Below are 24,411 nucleotides of genomic sequence, written 5' to 3' on the forward strand. Positions count from 1 at the left end.
CTTCCAATCCCTCTTCTTTTCACCTTTTCGTTCTGAATTGCAAAAATCCAATTCCAACACCAAATCCACCAGAGCGGACAATTCTGTGGGTTGATTGGGAACTTGAGCCAACGTATCCTTGATTTCATCCCTTAATCCACGGTAAAACAGAGCTGCTCTTTTTTCCTCTGGCCAGCTGGTCTTCAGGATCAATTTGTTAAACTGCGTAAGGTAAGTAATTAGATCTTTAGACCCCTGCCGCAGTTCCAACAACTCGTTATCGGTGGCCTGAGAAATCCTTCTCCAATCAAAAATCCTAAGAAACTCGGCCTTAAATTTAGTGAAGTCACAAAGCAGGGGGTCATCTTCACTGACCAAAGGCATAGCCCAATTAGCGGCATCCCCACTTAAATATGATAAAATAAACGCTACCCTGGATTGAGCATCAGGGAACAGGGTGGGACGGCACATGAAATGGAGGGAACACTGAGTCAAAAAATATTGTGCCTTCTGAGGATCCCCTGAAAACCGCTCTGGGGCTGCCAAAGGAATCAAAGGGGATACCGAATGGATTACCTGTGCTACGGCCTTAGCGTCTGTATTTAAACCACTTGTACTAGGAACTGAGGGACTCTGTACTGGATTTCCCATAGCTAATCCATCTACCTTCTGTGCCAGTAGTCTTGTCTCCTGACGAGAAGCCACTAACTCTAATTTTAAGCTCTGATTTTCCTCCCGAACTGCTCCTAAGTCTCTCTGTTTTCCTACTAATATTTCCCCTAAATCTTTTAAATTCATTCCTTCAGCCATACTGCCCGGGCGAAGGAAGTACGTGGGCACTTCAATCTGTCAGAAGGCTCCAACTCGTGGGAATGTCCCAATCACCTCCCCACCAGTACTCCCGCTACTAAGAGCAAGACCACCAGCAGGGCGGGGAAAGGGGAATTGGACAGAGAAGAGAAACCTTGGCTCCAACTGTCACCTGCACCTACTAGGGACTGCGTATAAACTTCCTGCTGTCTTCCTTTGGAGGTGCCTAATACACAGAGTAGGGAAAGAAATAGAATATACCACAAACCTTCTTTCACTAAGCAGTCTTTCTTAAAGTGTAAAGCTAAACTTATCCTACCAGTTCTAGCCAAGGTATTTGCCCCTCTTCTATTAATGTGGTAAGTTTCTGGCAAGGCTTCTAGCTGTGAAAGAATGCACAAACATTAGTCTCAATTCCTCAATGTTTCTCCTTCTATCTCCCTCAGTTCTAAACTATTACCTGTAAAGCCTTCCGCCAGATATGGTCTTGGGGGTTCAGTAAAGAAGGTCTTACATTCTCTGGTGCGAAGCGAAAACTGTTCTCCAATTGTTTTCCTCAGTTGCGCGCAAAAGGGGACTAGGTAGGAAGGTAAGGGAAGGTAAAGAATAGGGAAAGCGCAAGTAGGAAATGTCCAGGGGAAATACTCGGCTGAACAGTTCAACGCTGTAGTTCCTGCGCACTGTAGCAATAATTTACATTGAACGTAACTGCCTTACTTGTCAATGCTGCAAAGTCTCTTCAGAAAAGAAGCCTTATCCTCTCTGTGGTAGGACTTCGCTGGATACTGGATATTCTCTGGATACTGTAGTCTAAGACTTGCTGAACCAACTCTACGACCCTTCAGTTTATAAGAGGGTCGTAAACGCTGTTGCTCTATGACTCCTTCCTTATGCTGACACCTCTCAGAACTATGAGAGCGCTCAGCAGAAAAATGAAATTCTTAAAAATTTAGTCTCTAAGACTACTCTGATAGTGTCTTCTTGCTCTCTTCAGTTCCTAACTCCGACAACTCCCGTCATGAATTTCAGACGCGGAGCGGCGGCAAGGAACAGCTGCTGATACGAAAATCTGCGTTGAAGTGCGCAGTTAGAAGCGCGCGACTTCCTGACGATCACTAGAGGACGCACCACCCGACTTAGTCTAAAGGAACCTAACGCGGACATCTTAGGGGAAGTGAATTATTTACAAACGTTAGGCATTTTCTGTAATCCCTCAAGATTTCCCTAGAAATACTGAAGATTCTCAGAGGAACAGGGAAACCAAACATTAGCCCGAGTAAAACAGGACATTGCCAAAGAACTGAGGGGCATATTATCAAGCCTGTGCGCTAAAATTATCGCCGCTTTATCGGCCGAAAACGGCCGATAAAGCGGCGATAATGGGCTTGATAATATGCTCTGTGGAATTCCAATCGAAGCCCATGTTAGATGTCTTCACATCTAACATGTGCTTCGATTGGAATTCCATAGAGCATATTATCAAGCCAATTATCGCCGCTTTATCGGCCGTTTTCGGCCGATAAAGCGGCGATAATTTTAGCGCACAGGCTTGATAATATGCCCCACAATTGTCGTCGGGAAGAGCTAACAGTGGCGACTCGGTGAATCCTGACAGATATAAATACTCATAATTTACCTTATTATAAAATAATCTATCGCTCTGCAGACCTCAGAATAAGCTTTAGGATTAAAAACAAATTAAAGATAGGAGATTTAGCGAATGCTTTGGAATTAGTGTGGTAAAGGGTTGTGATTCATATCATCGGCACAGATGATGTACACATGCAAATAATATCATTCTATTGAAATTAAATGAAGGAATATTGGGTCTCAGTTCAGCACAAGAAAAGTTATGATGTTTAACAAAAATTGACTGTCATAATGTGATTTTGTGGAGTTTTTTTATACTTATGTAGTACATAATATATATTTAGTCTGGCTAAAGAAGATTAGTCTGCCAAAAGTGAGCTGTCAATTGTGCGTACATAATACATAATTGTTTATTTGCCCAAAATAAGTTTCACTATTTTTGAACATTAGGAATTTAGAATAATATTTATAAGAACATTATTGTTGCATTAAAAAATGATTTGTATGCAGACTGATTTAGTACATGAAATATCATAGTTAAAAAAAATTGTGTCGGGACATTTTGAAACAAAAATGATAGGCTTTGTTGATAATTGATGCTTAACCATTTGCATTAAAAATTATTTAAGGAGTTTTTTCTCTATCTGGAAAATGAAGGGACACATTTTTCGGTTCTGAGCACCAAACATATGTTAGATACAATTTTCCCACAGAAGTGGTAGGTGTGGTAATATATTGCCTCAGCCTACATCTTTGTATAAATGTTTTATTATGATATCTTATGACTAAAACCACCGAGCCCAAACATAACTAGAAAAGAATAAGACAAAGATACAGCACGCCTAGACGGCAAATTTACTCCTGAGGAAATAGCACAGGTGCTATTAGAACTTCCAAGAAGTCGATCTCCTTTAGAATTCCTAGGGGAATTCTACTAGAAACAATTAATAATACATCTGATCCAAGCTGTCTTCAAAGAGGCTGAAACAACAGGCTCATTAGGATACATGTCCAACAGGGCTACTTTTCCCCATAGTTTCAATAGCTGGAAGAGATATTGCTGTTTTTCCCTACCTCTTGTGTAGATTTGCTAATCGAGTGGCAGCTTTCTCAGCGTCACAACCTGCCACGACAGCCCACATTGGGAGATACCGCAAGGAGGCATTCTAGCACCTGAAAATTGTGCTAGGGGCTCAAATTCTTCCTCACACTGGCCAACCTAATGCTAGCAAACCAGACATGAGATCAAAACTCCACCAGGCAGCAGTTAGCAGAGTTTTAGAAGTGCGCAGCGTGGGCAAAACTGCGAACTCCACTGGCAGAGCATAATTTTTCACCATCCCTAGATGACACGACTCGAGGCCTTGATGAAAAATGACTTCCTCCAGGGGATGAATTGTAACCTCTTGAAATGTGTCAGAATCCAGATCATGCAAGTTAAAGTAGCACCTTGGATAAATTATGTCCTGGGAACGCTCCAAGGAATGATCCATAAGCAAACAAGGGAAGTCTTTGACTCAGACATTAAACCATACATTTGGGGAGAAGCTAAATCCAGATGAACCCACATCTTTATGGAATCATGCAACATCTGGGGGGATACACTTACCACACATCACAATAATAATATTCCCAATTTTAATTCTGAAGCCCATATGGGTTGAGTTTGAACACTGGGCCCTACGGTGCTCTGAGTATACATTGCTCACTCATTTTAGGAAAATACCACCCTTGAGTATCCTGTATTACACTGCATTATATTCACCTAGGAGCTAAGCAATACATTGTTTAAAGTTGATCCATATGTATACATTCCCACCTTAATATGGAGAAATTGACAATTTGAAGCTTTCCAAACTTTATGATGGGATGCTGACGTGTTAGAAAAGAATCACTAGCACTGCAGACAGTTACACGGTTGCCTGCAGAGAACTCCAGGACCATCACCTCACGAATTATGTATCCCCAACTGTCAATATCTTAAAATATGGGGCCAGTCCATGCAACCTGCCTGGTGATATACAGAGCTCTAACCTGTTAGGTTGTAGGTGAATCTGTAAGAATGGAAACAAGATTTTAGTGCCCACGTATCCAATACAAAGATTACTCTGAGGTAGTCTGTTTTGACCTGATATGATGTTGCCAGGGAAGCCAGACTGAAATTCTTACATTTCAAAATACTACACCTCTGATACTGGTCCACACAGAGGCTACACAAGGCAGAGATATTTTAAGTAATACCTGCAAATATGTAAAAGACAGTGATGTGACCTAGTCCATATTTTGTGCCATAATAATAGTTTGAAACTTTAAGGATAGACTTTATGGGCAGAAATATAAAAGCAGGTACCATTAACATACTATCATCGGTCCCCTTAGCACCGCTACATGATGTTAAGGATCTAACTGGACCGACACCTCACTTACAGAAGGCTGGGGACCTGCTTAGCAGCAGGTAAGATGTGCAATCACCAACACTGATATTAGTCAGAAGACCCTGTTTTTTTTTTTTTTTTTTTGTCCTCATATATGCCACCAGAATTTGTATGCTCTAGATGGGTCTCGCTGTTGCCTCTTATACTGTTATTTTCGAGTCCGCCCTGGAGACAGTATCATAGCAGACAGGGATATCCCAGAGGTAGGCTGCTTTCCTTATCCTACTCCTCCAGGCCTATTTTGGGAACCCTAGGCCTGGGGGAGGACAGGACCGACACAACCTCTGGCATAATCATCGGACCGCTTACTTATTTAGCCAGACCACCAATTTAGACCAGACATTCTCAGTATTCTCGTTACGTTCAACCATGTCCATTTTACTTACTTCCATTATATACTTTAAACATGCTGCAAATCTGGGTGGAGCTGTTGACTTCCACTCCATGCAAATTTGTCTCCTCGCAATGACTACTATATAAAAGATAAACTGAGTATCTAAACTGTTAATATTATAATCTTTCAATAAACCAAAAAAAACAAGTCTGGATGCACATATAATAGTTGTTGACAGTACATCACCCAAGAAGTCAATTATTGCTTTCCAGTAGTCTTGAATAGCTGGACAATCGAGAAAAATATGAATATCATCAGCTGCACTGTGGTTACAACGGGGACAATAATAATTATTATGTGTAATTTTGGGCAATTTGGCCGGGGTCCAATAAACTCTATAAACTGTGAATAGATGGTTACGTCTTAAATTGGCTGGTTTAATTAGCCTCTGAGAAAGGAAAAAGGAGTCTAACCATATTTTGCTAACTTCTTCAGGAGAATCAGCTATACAATTACCCCATAGATTTATCACTTCCAAGTGCAGTTTGTTCTCCTCATCCTTAATTATCAGGTTGTACCAGTACGATAGTTCTTTTATCCATTTCCCCCCTCTACAACTTGCATCAAAAATATCTGTATCTTTCTCCCGTTGCAGATTCTGACTTGACCACCAGGCAGATAGTTGATAATATTTAAACCTAGTCAGCTGACCATTTGTAAGTTGTATTAAGGAATTCCAATTCATAAGGCCTGAATCTGCCCAAAGATCTCCCCACTTTTTTAGTCCAGCTGTTTTCAAAGGTTGTGAAAGTTGATCCTGGAGGCATTGGGGTGTACCGGGAGAATCCCAGATTGGGGTGTGTGTGTGATAGTAAGGAATATCAAATACCTTCCTAATAAACCCCCAATTTTTAAGTGCAGTCTATAGTATCTTAAGACGAATTTTTTGAAAAAATTTCTGGTCTCCGAACTTAAATAGAAAGTAATCGTGGTCATAAGGTAAATCATTTAATAAAGCTTGAAATAAGCGGCCCTGCGATGATGCGTCTAACTTGTTTGCGAGTAGCCTAAAGTTTTTAAAATGAAAAGCATGACAGTATGACAATAGATCAGGGAGGGCTAAACCTCCAATTTTTAGGCCCCTTCTCAACTTTTTCCATGCAATTCTAGTTGACTTACAGGCCCATATAAATGATCCGATCTTACCCTGTAACGTATTAATATCTTTTGGAGAAAATGATAAAGGGATACAGTTAAATAAAAAAATCAATTTGGGAAGAATTGTCATTTTAATAAGATTAACACGGCCATAAATATTTAAAGGCAGGTTCCCCCATCTTATTAAAGTTTTGTTAATATCTTTGACCACCATTTGCCAGCTAAGTGATGTTATATTTTTTAACGCTTGAGTTAAATAGATTCCCAAGTACCGCATTTTGTGTTTTACGCCCAATATATGTGTGTTATTATTCCAGCCCATAATCTCCGTTTTCTCCTTATTAATCTGATAACCTGACAACTTCCCAAATTCTTCCGATAGAAAAAACAACCTCGGTATTGCCACTGAATGATCAGAGGTATACAAGAGAATGTCATCTGCGTACAAAGCAACTTTCAGTGACAAATTACCAAGCTGAAATGGTTGAATTATATTGTCATCTCTAATTCCGCAAACAAAAGGCTCCATGTAAACATCAAACAAAAGAGGGGATAAAGGGCAGCCCTGTCTAGTACCTCGGGATATATCAAACCAATCGGATAATATTCTGTTAACTAAGACTTTTGCCTTTGGGTTATAGTATAATGATCTAACCGCCTTTATAAAAGATAAAGGAAGCCCAAATGCCGACATTGCGGCCCATAGATACTTCCAGTTAACCTGATCGAAGGCCTTAGCCGCATCTATCGCAACCAAGGCCAACGGGAGGTTTTTGACGTTAGCATAATCTATGGCCCCTATTACTTGAAATGTTATTTCGTTTAGCTGTCGCCCCGGAATAAAGCCTCTTTGATCAGGGTGGATTATAGATTTTATGACCTTCGATAATCTGGTAGCTAAAATTCCGGAATAGATCTTCATATCCGTATTTAACAATGAAATTGGCCTGTAAGACTCTATTCTTTTTGGGTCTTTATTAGGTTTTGCTATGAGCGTTATAGTAGCTTCTGCCCACGAGGGGGGAACAGAATGACCATGAAGTAATAAGAGGTTGAAGAGTTCCCTGAGTGTAGGTAGTAGTTGATCTTTATTGTCCATATAAATCTCCATAGGCAACCTGTCTGAACCTGCAGCTTTCCCTCGTTTCATTTTCTTCAATTGACCCAGTATTTCCCCTTCTGTAATCTCACTTTCCAAGTATACCTTATCCGATTCAGACATTTGAGGCAAATTTTTCATTAGCAACCAAATTTCTAAATCATCCCCCTTGGGATCTTTATCTTCCGTATAGAGGCTTCTCATAAAGGACCTCGCTTCCTCTCTGATCTCTGCATCTGTTTCCATCAAGTCTCCTGTCTGCCTTTGTAATAGGGTTCTAATATTGTTTCTCGTTCTCTCTTCTCTAGATTTCCAAGCTAAGAGGGCTCCACATTTTTCTCCGTATTCAATTTTTTTTAATCTACTAGACTCCCATTTTTCTTTAAGAATTCTCTCATCCGAGATTTTCAACTGAAGTTGTAATTCAGTAAGTTCCTTCTCTATCAGATGTACTCTCCAAGAGTTAGATAAAATTGCATTTTGTAGTTCAAGATCCTTTCTTATTATTGCTGCCAGATCTTCCCTTCTTTTTACTTTCATACTCTTTCTCTTGTAAGTCATTAAAGAGCCTAAGACTCCTCTCAGATAGGCCTTATAAGTCTCCCATACTACTTGGGGGGAGGAAGTTCCTGAATTTATTGTAAAGAATTCTATCGTTTTATCTTTAACTTCTATTTTTATTTGATTGTCTAATAAGAGTGATCTCTCTAGGGTCCATCTTGGTTTTAGAGGAATTATATTCAATTCAATTACCATTTCCAGTACAGCGTGATCTGACATTCCTGTAGGCGTAAAGGAAAGGTAATTGATATCTTTGAGAAAATGTTGGTCGACTAAAAAGTGATCTATCCTAGAGTAATTCTTATATTTCTTGCTGTAAAAAGTAAAGCCTGGTAGTGTTCTGTACTTTTTTCTCCAGACATCTAAGAGACTAAAGTCTTTCATTAAAGCGTCTAGGGTGGCGAGTGATTTTGAAGGAGCATGATATTTAGCTTTAGAGGTTCTATCTAGTTTTTGGTCAAAGACCAAGTTAAAGTCGCCTCCCAAGATTAATGGGCCGGTTGTCCCTAATAATGCTATCTCAAGTTTAGATAGTGGGCCCGGATTGTCATCGTTAGGACCATAATACACTGCCACTGTGTATGGGATGTTTTGAATATATATTACTGCAGCCAACCATCTTCCCGATTGATCTGTCTCATATTTTCTTAGACTTATCCCTCTATTCGCTCGGATTATGATGGAGACTCCCCTTGTAGTACCTGATTGCCTGGAGCTAATTATTTCCTGAACCCACCTTAAATTCTTAAAGAGAGAACTGCAGGAAACTGCCTCTAAATGGGTTTCTTGTAACATTATAAGATGAGCATCTGAATTTTTTAAAAATTCACAAATTCTGTTCTGTTTTATTTTTTCCCCCATGCCATTAATATTCCATGACAGGACTTTAAGCTTATATGGATTACTCATGAGTCTATTATCCTCTCATACCCATCCGTACCTATATACAAAATGCATTTAACTATATATGAGGATTTTTATTTTTTTATTTTTCCCCTTGCTCCCCCCACCCAGTGAACGCCCTCCCCCCTGAGGAACCCCCCCAACATACCTGATGATGACTTCGCCTTTCGGAGCACCTAGGTGAGTCCCATGACCAATCAACTATATTGTAGCGAGACAAATTAAATCAAAAGTAAATTGTGTCCCCTATACTGTCATATAGCATATTCGTGCATTGATTTACTTTCTCAAATTTCCCCCACCTTTTTTTTTTTTTTGAAATAGTAACGAGATCTGCCCTTTATTGTTCTTCCTGATCATTTCTCATTCGGTCTAAAAGGTTATCGACCTCTTCCGGCTGTGAAAAACTATAGGTCTTATTCTTCCACATAATCCTAAGCAGAGCCGGAAATCTCATCTGCACGTGTGCCCCCAATGACCTCAGATCTGGCATTCTAGTGCCCAGTTCCCATTGTCTCTGTGCAGTTCTTGCGCCTATATCAGACCTGATAAAATAAGGACTGGACTTGTAGCGAAGATCTGTTTTTGAAAGGGATCTCCCTAGAATAAGCTCTTTGACACTATATGTTTGGAAATTTACTAATATTTTCCTAGGTGCTTTCCTATCCATGCGTCTCTTATAAGGATCTCTATGCACCCTTTGGATTTCGGCCTCCAAATCTATGTCTGGGCGATCTTTTAAAACGCCTTCTCTCAAGAGTTTACAAACAAATCCCTTTATATCCTCCAACTCTTCCCCCTCTGGTATTTTCAAGATCCTTAAGTTGTTCCTCCGTGCTTGAGTCTCCAATTGCTCAATATCCATAGCCAATGATCTATTTTGGGCCTTCAAAGTGTCTATATCTTTTAGATTTCCATGTACAGTTTTGTTCAGTGCAGCTGCTTCTGTTTCAAGGTTCCCTGTACGAAGAGTAACCTCCTCTAACTTAAATTCCAAAAGATCCTGTGGTAGATGAATGGATTACACAATTGATAAAGATTGCTCCCTATTATCACATTGTATATCACATTAACATATTTTTATATGAAGAATTACACAGAGACCCTGTAGCATTATCTGACGAATGAAATTGATACCACACAAACTGATATTGATAAATAACTGAACCCTATAGTAATAGTAATATGTGTGACCAACTGAACTGGCCCTCTAAACCCCACCCATAAATACCCATCACAAGCTTTTTCCAATAATAACTAACCCAGGGCGTAGTTCGCGAAGTAGCGCTACGCGTAGCTACACGAAGTGCACTTCGATCTATGCTAGCTATGCGTAGCACTACGCGAACGGCGAAGTACCCTGCTCGCACTGTGCAAGATGCCGTTTTCAATGATTGCACAGTGCGGACAAGCATCCAGTACTGTGCAATCATTGAAAACGGCACCTTGCACAGTGTGAGCTGTAGTTTTCTGCCGCTCGAGTAGATTTTTACTCGAGCAGCAGCTTTCTCAACGTGGACTGGTAGTTTCTCATCGCGAGCAGTCGCGAGCATACGTGACCACTCGCAATGAGAAACCTGACCTCCCCGCGTTGAGAATGTCGCCGGGAGGTTTATTTTCCATGCTCGCGATCGGCATCTTGATGTCCCACGGGGGACGCGTGCAGTGTCTAAACACAGCCGCGAATCACCATTGACTTCTATGGAGAAAGTTAGAGTTACAGTTTTAAAGTTTAAGGACACTTAGGAGTGGACTACGGTAAAACGCCTTCAGAACTAGACACTACTAGACATTTCTGGACCTGTGCGTACTCTGCCAGGAAGAAGTACTGCTGTGCTGATATGACTGCCACTCTGCTGGACTGCTTCCCTGCTGTGCTGACCTGCTGCCCTCTTGCCTGGGTGACAAGGATTGGACCTGCATCTCTTAAACACTGAACCCAGAGTGACTCTGTTGTAAATAGAATTAAGTAGGTAGCAGGACACGTCTTCAGGTAGTTAAGATATATTTATTAAGTTAGACAGCAGAGCAGTAAAACCCCACAGCTGACCAGACCAACTGCCAGGGCTGGAATCCTCCACACCATAGATAGAACACACAAAGGTACTATGGGAGATAGAGAAGGTAGGAACACTAAGAAAGGACTACAGAAACCAGGTAGTCATATTGATGTAAGTATAAATATACAACACATCTTCTCCCCTTACAAACAAAACACAAATGGAAGACTCAAACACACAGTAAGAGTTAAAGCATGGAGAAAGAAACATATAACACTTAAGAGGTCAGGGACCTCATGAACTTCCAGAACAGGGAGAAAGAGAATCAGGATCAAGATGTGAAATAAGATGAAGACCACTATGACTACTTTCTCCCCTTCAATTGACAAAAACGAAGAACCAGTCCACTCTCTACACTCCATCATTGTGGCCATCAAAAATGGAAATAGAGAGTTCACTTTCTCTAACAAAAATTGTCCATCGCAGATATTCGCTATTTTTGAGGAGAGAACAGTTCTGGAAGAATGCTCCCGAAGAAAAATTTGGATCCAGACTTCTTGCAGTCCAAAAACTAGTTCTGAACCAGGTGTCTAGGTTCTGAGTCTTTTCCTCGGGTTATAAGCCTCTGGTTGTTTTTAGGCTTCAGAAATTTCTTTAAATTTCATTTACCTTGTGGACAACTTGCCTCAGCACTGTGGGCTAAAAGTCTGGTTCAAAAACGCAGAAAATGTATGCCCGTTCAAAGAACCAACACCTTGTCGTGGTACTGAAGCTCTAGTCCTTCATGAACTTCGGTTGTGAACCCTGCCGGTCCTGGGACTCTCTTCGTCCTCTCCCGGTACAGGTTGTGGGAGTTTTGTACTCCACCGGTCCTGGGACGTAGTCTGTCCACTCCCGGTACTGATCTGGAACTTTTGTCCCCTTCCGGTCCTGGGACATTCTTCGTCCTCTCCCGGTTACTTTCTAGGATCTTCGTCCCCATCCGGTCCTGGGACATCCTCTGTCCACTCCCGGTCCAAAATCTGGAACTTTTGTTCCCTTCCAGTCCAGGGACAATCTTCTGTCCCCATCCATTCCTTAGTTCTGCGGGTCCTGGAATTTCCTTTGTCGTCTCTCCTTTGTTATTTTTTTTTAGAATCTATGTCTCCTTAGACCACAGGAGTCTCCATCTAGGTCTAGGGACAAACTGTTGTGGCACTGGAGCGTTTGCCACCTTCCACTTGAGACTACTTCCAGGCTCTTTGTCCCCTCTTGGTTCTGGGACCTTTGTCCCTCTCCAGTCCTCCCCCAGTTAGATTCTGGGATCATACTTGGTCCCCCGCTGGTTCTGACGGTACTTATATTGACCTCCCATTGGGTCCTGGGACATCCTTGTTGTTCTTCTGCAGTAGCTTTGGCTACTAACTGGACTAAACAGTCTTACTTTTGCATTTCTCCTCCTTTGACATTAAGTTTGATTATTCTGATTTCCATCTGCCTCATATGTCAAGGGGCTCCTGTCTGTCAAACACTGGAATTGCCAATTGCCACATTCCACCCTATCACATTACATTTCTTTGGATCATTCTTTAATGAAGTTCATGGTCTGTCTTACTGAAACAGATCATAGATCGAATCCTTTCACTTTTAATAGCCAAATCCATTAATCTTAAAGCGAATTTCAAAGCAAGTCCGTCTTGTGACTATCAAAGTCTTCATTTAATAAAAATAAGCAAACACAAAATGTTTCCCAAATCCACAAGGTGGCAGTGTTGTAGACGGTATACCAAGTAATTGTGTACATTAGTCGAAGCCTCGGATTAAATACTGTTGTGTTAAATACTGTTCTTCTTCACTGAGCACATAACATATAACTAACGCACAAATGCATATTAGAAAAATACATTGTGATCCCTTTCACTTATATTGCACGAAAATCGTGTCAGCCTCGTGTTTTGAAATTCAAGGCTTCTCTTACCACAAAATAGTCCATGAAATCGCCTACCGAGCACTAAGCATCAGACCGGATTGACACGCCATTGGCTCTGTGTAAAAGATGAGCGGCGAGCAGCGTTGCAATGTCCTTGTTACAGTGGGAACCAACTGTAAGATGGCTGGCCTGCGTGGCGTAATGACGTTACATGTTGCCCTCCGCCGTGACCTTCACATTGCTCACAGAACCAACTCGATGCTGGTAATATTAACAACGTTCAGATGCTAGAACACTAAAGACAGGGCCTCTCTACTAGGACCCCCGAAGATTCTGACACGTCATCAGAGCACAGATGATTTCACTGTGGAAGGATCTCTCTGTGTGCAAAGAGCAAGGCAGTTGGCAGTTGAAGAAAAGTAAGATCGCTCACCAAAGATTAAACATAAGCTGTTACCAAAATCATTTTAGACTTCTTCACAACTGTATTTTCCTAGAAAATCACTCGAGCAGTTAGACTCCTTTGCAGCAAACTGTATTTTAATTTGTAAATCACTCGTTTCTCCATTGTTCTCTTCCTTTGCAGCAATTAACTGTATTTTCCATGTAAATCATTCGTTTATTTTTTTCTAGGCAGTACTTTGCTTTAATTTTCCCCGTTTTCCATATTAAGTACTGGTTGGGAAAAAGATACCTCTAGCAAATATGGAGCAATTCCGGCATATTAAAGAGAGTTACCAGTTCCCAATTTTAAAAGATATTTTCTTCACGTTGACAAAAATAATTATTTAAAAATATTTGTTGCCGTGGGACAATCTCTTTTACATTTTCATATTACTCACTGTTACTTCACGCGTTTCTGAGGATTATCTTGCAGCTTGTCTTGATGATTTTCCTTTGTAGTTAGCGTCTAATTTCATCAAGCTTTTGGGTTACTCTGGTTAGTTGCTTATCTTCATGTTGTAAGCCACAGTTAGATGGGTTCTTTTTGGTGAGGTGCTGCTCTGGTCTTCCTGGTCTTCTCCTTTGGTCTGCCTCTGGTCTGGTCAGCTTCAAACGTCGCCAAAATGTTGTAAATAGAATTAAGTAGGTAGCAGGACACGTCTTCAGGTAGTTAAGATATATTTATTAAGTTAGACAGAAGAGCAGTAAAACCCCACAGCTGACCAGACCAACTGCCAGGGCTGGAATCCTCCACACCACAGATAGAACACACAAAGGTACTATGGGAGATAGAGAAGGTAGGAACACAAGGAAAGGACTACAGAAACCAGGTAGTCATATTGATGTAAGTATAAATATACAACAGACTCCAAGGGCTAGTTGACTGGCCTTCTGATCTAAAGCCTTGGGGACATAACAGGCTTCGGACAGCCTTGTACCTGCACTTGGACACTGCCATCTCTGAGTCTACTTTGCCAAGTGGTTGTACCCTAGTCCTGGACCCTTGGCAGAGGGTTAAGGTGCTCTGCCAGTTAGTGGGACTGACCCATATCCTCTGCTGCTCAGTACAAACCTGAGCAAAATGTATACATCTCTGCTACTGTGTGGATGGGTTTAGGCTTTTTCTTGTGTTTTATTTCCACTTAATTACTGTTTTTACAATGTATAAATACATTACACAGTGCCTCTAAGTTAAGCATGATTGATTTTGTGCCAAGATACCAGAAGTTTAAGCATAGGTATTTTAGTGGCTTTTGTGTTCACACTAAAAAGGATTGTGGCTGTTGCTTGAGTGAGGCTTCCACCCCTCTCAACCAAAGACCCAGTTTCTTACAAGGTTCCTGCATCTTTAGATACAGTCTTTTATTGTTCATGAAGGTAGCAAGGGCTTGCCTCGCTCCAGGGGTGCTATTTTTGATACCATTCTAGTACATTCTTCCATCATACTGTGTTGTAACCTTGAAGGCCAGTTTGAAGGCGTTCCTCTTTGGTGATGTGAATGAACCAGGTTTCATATACACATCAGAGGTCTCACCTTGTTCCTGCTGGATTTGGTGCAGTAGAAACTCATAAAGCGTGTATATCTCTCTGGTCTGGTTCCAACTTAAAACTGTGCTTAAATTATCATTCATTAACTTGCTTGACAACTTTAAGAAATCTCCCCACCTCCATAGGAAACATTTTTCTTTTGGCATCCATTACCTTCATAACCTTCAGGAAATTGTCCAGGCATAACAGCTACAACATTCACATGAGGGCATTACTGGGATGAGGCAAATGCATTAAGATGGCTCGGGGATTTAACAGTTACTTCTGACATCTACAGGTCTTGAGTTTGCATCCTTGCTGGGTTGAAGATTTTGAACTTTTGTGCGTGTTCTTGTTATAAAAGGCCAGTAGCACATTGGCAAGTGGTGCAGGCACACTTGTGAAAAACCAGGCGAGTAAAAGAAGCACAGATGGTTCCTGAAACAGGACAGGTGAAGGAACTAAACAATATAATTCCCCAGTGTTGAAGTGGTGAAAGCTGTCTCTTTTGCCTCCATCCTGAGTGTTTTTTTACATTCACTGAGAGAAGGAGCCAAGCCATAGAGGGATCAGAGAAGCCACAAGAAGTATTGATTCTAAGGGGTGAAGAGCATGCGTAGTATATTTTGGGTAAAATACAAAAATTAAAACCTGTTTGGTTAATAGCTTTCCTTACTAATTTGTTGTACAATTATGCGGTTGTGTGCCTTTGTGTTGGCGGTCCGACATTCAGATGATGCTCTCTTCTTGTGATGTCACTGGAGGGTGTCAACATGTGCATGAAGTTACTTTTCAGTATTTTGGCGACTTGATGTCCATGTAGAGGAAAGATTAAAAGAATCACTAATTAGTGCAATTAAAAATAAATCAATCTGAATAATAATGATGGAGACCAAACATATAGAAGAACATGCTCTGCTACTGTGTACATATGAGGGGATATTAATTTAAATTAATAGTTTATGTTTTATAGTTTAAGGGATTTATAAAGTGAATGGCTACCCACAGGCATCCCAGCGCTGTTGAGAGGAGCAAACAGCAGGTGAGGTCTTTAAGGGAACAGAAACGTTTTGAGTTTTTTCCTGAAGCACTGTCTATTCTTGGTTAGCCTTGGTTCTTGATCCATGCTATTCCAGAGTTTAGGGACTAGGTGTGAAAAGGATCTTCCTCCCCATCTTGCTCTTTTGAATTTCGATGTTTTCATCAGGAAGCTAGCTCCTGACCTAAGGCATCTGTGGGGAGAGTACTGAGAGGCCATGGATTGTAGCATAGTAGGGCCTCTCCCATGCATGTCCTTGTGGGCCAGGCAGGCGGCCTTGAATTGGCAACCAGTGGAGCCTCCTCAGAGATGATCTGACTGACTGATGTCTGGGGATCTTGCGAAGCAATCTGGCTGCTGCTTTCTGCACCACCTGCAACTGTCTGTAACATATATGGGGGAGCCGAGGTACAAAGACTAGCTGTAGTCTAATCCTAAAACTACCAAGGCCTGTACCACCATTTTTCTGAGATTAAGCTCAAAATTGTTCAAATCATCTGAAAGATGCTAAAGCAGGTCCCCCCAAGTTTTTTGGCTCTCGTTTCCATGGTTAGGTTTTGGTCTAAAAAATACACAGGAGAGCAGACAAGGTCTGGAAATAAGGTGTACAGTTATGTTGGCGAATGTGCAACAATGGGTGCATGCGTGAACATATGCTGTTGGAAACACAGGCTGGAAAAAATCCCATCACTGTTATTTTGGCACTGCACTTTAGTAAACACTATTTCACAATGGACATCACGGCTAGATCACTGACATCCATGTCTACAGCGGCACTATATGGTCGGTTGTGAGATGGAATGATCAGCAAAACATCCCACATGACGTGAAATCCACCATCAAGGGTGGTCTGATGGGATTTTTTCCAGCCTGTGTTTCCAACAGCATATGTTCACGCATGCACCCATTGTTGCACATTCGCCAACATAACTGTACACCTTATTTCCAGACCTTGTCTGCTCTCCTGTGTATTTTGTATCTTAGAGTAGGGGAGCGAGCAGAGAGGTCATTAAATATTCCCCTTGACCCTCCACATACATGTTTTGTTTTCTAGGTTTTGGCCTAACCACATCCCCAGGTTCTTTATGGAGGTTTTTAGAATGGGTGGAGGTCCCCAGCTTTCTGGCCAGCTAATCTCAGGGCATGGGCCTGGACCATTGCCTAGAAACATGAGCTCTGTTTTGTCCCCATTAAATTTGAGGCTACAGTTGGCCATCCAAGCTCCTATTTTTTCCAGGCTGGGAACTATTTGCCGGTGGTTGAAGTTGGGGGTTTCTGCTAATGATGAAAAGATCAACCAAATAAACAATTGTATGCTTTATTTGGTGAAATGATACCTTTCAGCCTCTCTACAGATACTGAAATGCAGGCTGACATATTTCTCATGCACCTGAGAAAGAAGACATAAATCTTAGGGTCCACCCTAGTATGCATTCAATCACTATACCTGAATCTCAATAAAAAAAAAATAAAAAAAATAAATGTGATACATTGAATCTTCAAAAGAAAAAGTGTAATTTTTAATCACATATTTATATTAACTCACATTTAACGATGCAAAGTTAACACCAGCTTTTTTTTGCTGCCAAAAGGTATTCCCTGTAGTGAAGTGGTATTACTGGATTTGAAATGTAATAATACCTCTTAACCCTAAAGAGCAAATTGGAGTTGTATGTGCAAAAGATTACATATTTTACATATTTCTTCTCTGCACTGCAATTGTCTCTAAATGAGAGCATGTAACCAACTGGGGATATCTTACAATGTGGTCTTATAAAGAATCTGTAGATCGACCACCATGTCCAACATTGCTTCCATCTCCATTTAGAGCATACAAAATGTTATGACAATATTTTGAAGTAAAGCTTTTAAAATACAAGAATGTAGAGCATCTACAATTGCTTTTTGTTTCATACAGTGCACTCCAGGCGAGCAGTTTAGGGTGGGTTGTTGCAAATTTAAATAAAGTAGGTTATCCTGAGATATTATTGAAAAATGGGAGGAAATACTTAGGGGATATGTACAAGGAAGTGGCGGAGTGAGGAATGAGCCGTCATGCCTTAACGCTTCACCCCCCCTTCAGCAAACGCAGGGCTGCACCATATTTACAAGGATATGGTGCAGCTTGCGTTTCCCCCTTTGCTGGTGCTACACTTAGCAGTGTAGCGCCAACGCAGGCACCCTTGCACCATAGTACAAAGGTGTCTGCGTGCAGGAGACATATTGTTTATGTACAGGAAGGTCCGCCTTCCTGTACATAAACAATCTTTAAATGCCATTTTGTCACTTCTCTGTGTGCTGGTTAATGCAGCACACATGGAAGTCACAAAATTGCATTTCATTGAAAGAGTGTTTAAGTACAGGAAGCAGGGACCTTCCTGTACATAAACAATTCAGGGCATTTTTCTTTTTCCATTTGTACTGCGCATTTTACATTTCGTGCCTGCTGGTAGACAGAGTCATTACAGATTGTGATCGCATCTTCCACTGTCAGCCTCTTAGCAAAGCATCTTTCTTGGCTGTCTTATTAAGGAAGTACTGATGACGAGTGCTAAGATGGAGAACTTGCATAAAGCAGATTGGTTCAGCTGACATTTTCTATTACTTTAAATTTATGTAAAAAAATAGAGATATATAAAGATACAGCATGTGCCAGAAATGACAAGTGTCTTAGTGGATGTTTTGCTCATCTTTCATGATTGTGATCCCTCTTTGTTTACATTCCACAGGAACAAAGAACCATGTCAAATCTGTGGTATTTAAAGGCCCAAAGGTACAAACCCTTCTATAAGCATGGAGAACATTGTTTTGCTACCTAGTAATGCAACCACGACCAGCACCGTCATTGCTCGCAACATTATGATACGGAGTGTGTTAATCATCGCAATGTTGCTGTTTTCAGGGATTTTCCTCTTCTTTATTGGCCTGATGCTGCACGCCTTCTTTACTACAGCTCGCCTGAGGGAACAAACCCGCTACATCCTCTACATATATACTGTGCTCACTGACACCGTGAACCTTGTCACTAGTGTGCTTCTGACATTGTTAGACTTTGCTTCATACAGAATGCCAGTAAGCATCTGTTATGTGATTGTCACGCTCTCCGCGTCGGCTTTCCACAGCAGTAAGTGTGGCCTAGCAGCGATGGCCTTAGAGCGTTATGTGGCTATCTGCTTACCGTTGAGGCACACATTGATCTGCCGTGTGGAGAGGTACTGGATGGCGATTGTAGTCCTTTCTGTCATTGGATTCATACCATCTTTAATTGACATTATGATTCTCATTTCATCAGAGCAATGCAACTTTTTCTTTGAGCGAGTACTATGTAGTCGAGAGCAGTTAATGGTGACACCACAACAAGCGACGCGAGCGATTACCACTCATGCTACTACCTTCACCATGGTTGCTATGATCATTTTGTACACTTACACAAAAATTATGCTGGAGGCAAAAAAAATGAGTGGAGACAGAGGTTCTTCATCTAAAGCCAGCAAGACTGTGTTGCTCCATGCTGTTCAGCTACTGCTAAGTTTGACCTATTTCACTGCCCCCATTTCGGAACATCTCTTGAGAAAATATTTTTTGTTTCTCAGATTTATAAACTATATTCTGTTTATTTTATTTCCAACTTTTTTGAGCCCTTTGATTTATGGTTTCCGTGATGAAAACTTCATAGCTCACATAGAAAAAGTAATGAGGTGTCCAGGTCGTTCTGAAGGCTGCAAAACCTGAAGTTAGATGTTGTCACCTCCTTCATCACTTTATTTTATAATGATTGATGTAAAAGTATAGTAATTGAATATATATATAGACACACTATTCCTCCAGACAAATATATACCTGCCTGACTCGTCTGCACTCACCCTGAGATGGAGGATGAGGCTGACGGCACCTCCCAGTAACACCAGGACTGATGCCTTCTATGGAACTATGACACGGGCTGAAACTATAACTGTTTGTACTTACCGCGGAGCTCAAGTGACTTTGGCCGCTGTCCAATGGAGCTGTCCTATGCAGCTATAGAGGAGTCTGACTCAGGGTCACCCCCTCGGCCGTCACTGACCCAGCCAGACATCAGATATTGGTTCTTACGTGTTTTATCTGTCTCTCTCCTCGACTGCTTTGACTGCTTTGTTCGTCCTGGAGTACTTTCCCCCTTCAGATATACCTGACTCTGTCTGCTTTCTGCTCCCCTGTTTACTTTTCCCCCACTACCTTACATTCCCGTTACGACGTGTGTCTTGGATATGCTACATGCTATTATCTTATATTATTGTGTAAGCTCATGTTTTTCTCTTAAGCATTTACTGGTAACTGTAACTGACACTGATGTAACTATGTAACAATGTTTCTGAAACTATGCCCTATCTCATGTAAATCGCTCTGATACCTTCGGGTCTAGCCAGCGCTATATAAAACTTTTCAAACCAATAATTACAAAAATATAGAAGAGTCTGTACTCGAGGTGTCGGGTGTAAGTATCCTTTATTTAATCAGTGATGTCATTTGAGATGTCATCAGTGATTTCACTGACCATGTCATGAGTGATGTAGTATGTGAGGTCATAAGCAATGCATTGCAGTGGCATAAGTTATAGTTAGCTCAGGGAACTATAGTCGCTGAATTTCAATGGTTTGGTACAATTGAAATCCGAGCCTAACTATAACGTCCCTGTAACCTTTTGTTTGTTCATTAAATTTCAATGTTTTCTTTCAATTTCCTAACTACAATGTCCCTGTAACCTTGGTTAAGTTTTAGTGAATTTCTATGATTTCTAATGTTATTTCATACTTATAACATCCATGTATCCTTTGTTTTTTAACTGTAACATGTAACCTTTTAAAGTGGGTGTATAGCTTAGTGTGTGCATGTGTGAGTGGCTGTATGTGCCTGTGAGTGGGTCTGTGAGTACCTGTGTGGATCTGTAAGTGAGTACAAGTGTCTAAGTGCTTCTGTGAGTGGGTATGAGAGTGTATGTGTTGGTCCGTGACTGGGTATGTGAGATGCTGAATGTGTGTGTGAGTGGGTGTTTGAGTGTCTGTGTGGGTGTGTCAGTAGCTGTGTCATTTTCATTTATCCAACAAGAGTCCACAGTTTTGCACAACATATCTGCCCAACTGGAGTACTTTCTTGAGGTCAATTAGTAACTGCTACCTAATTGGGTACATTTTCAGTATCTATTCTACACTAAATCTGTGTATTGGACCACAAGGAAATGTCTCCAGTGACCTTGTGTGTGTTTCAGCAATGCCATTGTTTCTCATACGTGTTCATCCAGAAATCTGTTATAACATGAATCATCCTATAGAGAAGGTAACAAGACTACAAAGAGTTAAATCCCTACCAACTAAGGCTCCTCCATCTTAACAAACTTCTTTGTCTGGTGGAGATCTCCTCATATTCCACGGTATCAAACATGTGTCACCAAAATCAGTGGAAAACGGCTGGCTGGCTTTTGGTAAGCTGTCCATCATCCTGGCAGAAAGTCCTATGCATACTACTAAGGTGGACAGGGAGGACCGGACAATTATTAGAAGGGGGTGTCAAATGTCATTCCTTCTCAGACCGATTTCGGCCCACAGGAATCCATCTCCCAAGAGCCTGGCCACTTATTAGCAGGTCCTCCTGCCAGCTTCCTCTGTGAAAGTTCGACTGTCCATATTGCCCGTATATATATTTTTTGGTCAAACGACTGTGAATTCAAAGATTTTACATCACAGCTAATCAGAGACCAGTTACTTGTAATACTTGTGATTCTAGAATATTTCAAGAATATCTTCTATCATTTGAAAAGCTCACATTGGGCAAAGCCTTGGATAGTGAGCATTGCATTGCATGTTTACAAGAGGATTCCAAACACTTGCAAGAGTAATACTTGTAATTCTAGAAGATTTCAAAAATGTCTTCTATCATTTGAAATGCTTACATTGGGCAAAGCCTTAGATAGTGGGCATAGCATTGCATGTTTACAAGAGGATTCCAAACAATTGCAAGAGAGTCAAGCAGTGCAATTCCACTGCTTTAATCTTGCCATATTTTCCACAAGGAATTAAGGCTTTAAAATATCACTTCAATATTGTAGCGCATAGCGTTTTTATTGCCACTCGGCGTGTACTGTTAGTCAAAATACGTCTCAAAGTGTCAGACCCAAGTATAAATTCAAGCGACAATAAAACAAATCCATCACTTGTTACAAGTGGGGATGGTACTCATATGGCAAATGTGAACAATTGTCCGCCTGTAAATCAATTTTTTAAGACATGTGGTAAGCTTGAAAACCACTTTTAAGTTCAAGTTGTTGATACAACACTAAAGTAAGTTGTTTGCCAATTAACCTGTTGCGGGCCTCTGTTTTGTACAATATTAACATTGTTTTTATTTCAGTCTTTGTTAATGAGGCAACAGCCTGGATCCGATTGGATCTGACAATTAAATGGAAGATTTAACCAATGGTTTACGTGGTGTACAGACAAAATATCGACTCCAAAATATCGACTGGACATAATATCGAGTTTTAAATATAGACTGGACAAAATATCGACTGGACATAATATCGACTACAAAAATATCGTTTTTCAGGTAAGTGAAGTAATATCGACTGTATAAAATATAGATAGCAAAAATATCGAATTTTTAATAATATATAATATTTTATAGTGTATTTTTATGTAATAATATGTGTGAATAGTGTGTATTAATGTTATAAAATATTTTATTAAATTAATTTTGTTTTTATAATAATTGCGTAATGTAATTCTGTAGCGGGTTGTGGGTTTATAGGGGAATAGGGTGGGAAGTAATTTAATAATAATTAATTAATTAATATATGTTTGTTAATATTTTTAATTAATAATTAATTGATAATTAATTAATATTAATTAGTTAATTAATTAATATAATTTTGAACATATTTTGTATTAGTAATTAATTGTTAATTAATTATTTGTAATTAGTTAATTACATTAATTAGAGTAAATTTTTAATATATTTAATTTTGTGTTATTTTTAAGTAATTAATTTGGAAAAAATAATATTAATTATTAAAATAATTACAGCTAATGTTCTAATATATTTACTTTATTGTTATTGTTAATTAATAATTAATTGGTAATTAAATAATATTGATACATTTTGGGTAAAGGAGCATTTTTAGGGTTCAGGGTCAGTTTTCAGTTTTAGGGTAAAGGGGTATTTTTGGGGTTCAGGGTCAGTTTTCAGTTTTAGGGTAAAGGGGTATTTTGGGGTTCAGGGTCAGTTTTCAGTTTTTGGGTAAAGGGGCATTTTTAGGGTTCAGGGTCAGTTTTCAGTTCATGGGTAAAGGGGTATTTTTAGGGTTCAGGGTCAGTTTTCAGTTCATGGGTAAAGGGGTATTTTTAGGGTTCAGGGTCAGTTTTCAGTTCATGGGTAAAGGGGTATTTTTAGGGTTCAGGGTCAGTTTTCAGTTCTTGGGTAAAGGGGTATTTTTAGGGTTCAGGGTCAGTTTTCAGTTCATGGGTAAAGGGGTATTTTTTAGGGTTCAGGGTCAGTTTTCAGTTCTTGGGTAAAGGGGTATTTTTAGGGTTCAGGGTCACTTTTCAGTTTTTGGGTAAAGGGGCATTTTTAGGGTTCAGGGTCAGTTTTGGGTTTTTGGGTAAAGGGGTATTTTTAGGGTTCAGGGTCAGTTTGGGGTTTTTGGGTAAAGGGGTATTTTTAGGGTTCAGGGTCAACTAATAAGATTGTAAAAAATTATTTTTATTATTTTCATTTATTATTTAATTATTATAATTTAATTTAAGTAGTTTTAAGTATATTTTAGTAATTTAAATTTAATATTAATTTAATTTAACACTGTTTTTAATAAAGTCGATATTTTTTACATCTATATTATTGTTAACGATATTTTGTACTCGATATTTTTGTACTTACCTGTTTGTAGATACAAACTCGATATTTTGACTGTCGATATTTTGTCCACGATATTCTGGCAAGTCGATATTGTGTCCGTCGATAATATTTCAGTGATCCGGTTTACGTATTTAAGCCACAGGATTTTATAACATCCATCCAGCCTTAAACAGTCCTTGATGATAGATTGTGTAAACAGGGTCCCTTCCCTTACCCAAATCGATCTCCAAAGTAAAAGCGGGCGTAGGGCAAAGAAGTCTGAAATATATCTCAAGCCCACCTCCCGATGAATAAGTTCCGTAGAGGCTGATGTTGGAGCACATAATAACTGTTTGAGGAAATACCCAATTTTTCGCTAATCTGAAAATGCCATTAGTGTTCCTCATCATTCTAAAATGGGAGTTCTCACGTTCACAGTCCCATTTCCCATCCGAAGCAAATGTAATGCCAAGATAGCAAAAAGACTTTACTGTTTGCACAATCGAATTCCCTATATAAAAGGGCCTCTTCTTTTTTTAAGCTTCTTGCCACATACCATAACGAATGTTTTAGATTTGTTTATTAAAAGTCTCTGTTTCTCAATAAAGAGTACAACGTTGTTAATAGGACGCTGTAGACCTAAAGCAGTACGTGACAATAAGACAGCGTCATCCGCATATAACAAGATAGGTATAACATTACCATCTATTGAGGGGGCATCCGCCGGGACCTGCCTCAGCGCCATATCCACACCAGTAAT

The sequence above is a fragment of the Lissotriton vulgaris genome, chromosome 8 (genome assembly GCF_964263255.1).
Source record: "Lissotriton vulgaris chromosome 8, aLisVul1.2, whole genome shotgun sequence".
Classification (NCBI taxonomy): domain Eukaryota; kingdom Metazoa; phylum Chordata; class Amphibia; order Caudata; family Salamandridae; genus Lissotriton; species Lissotriton vulgaris.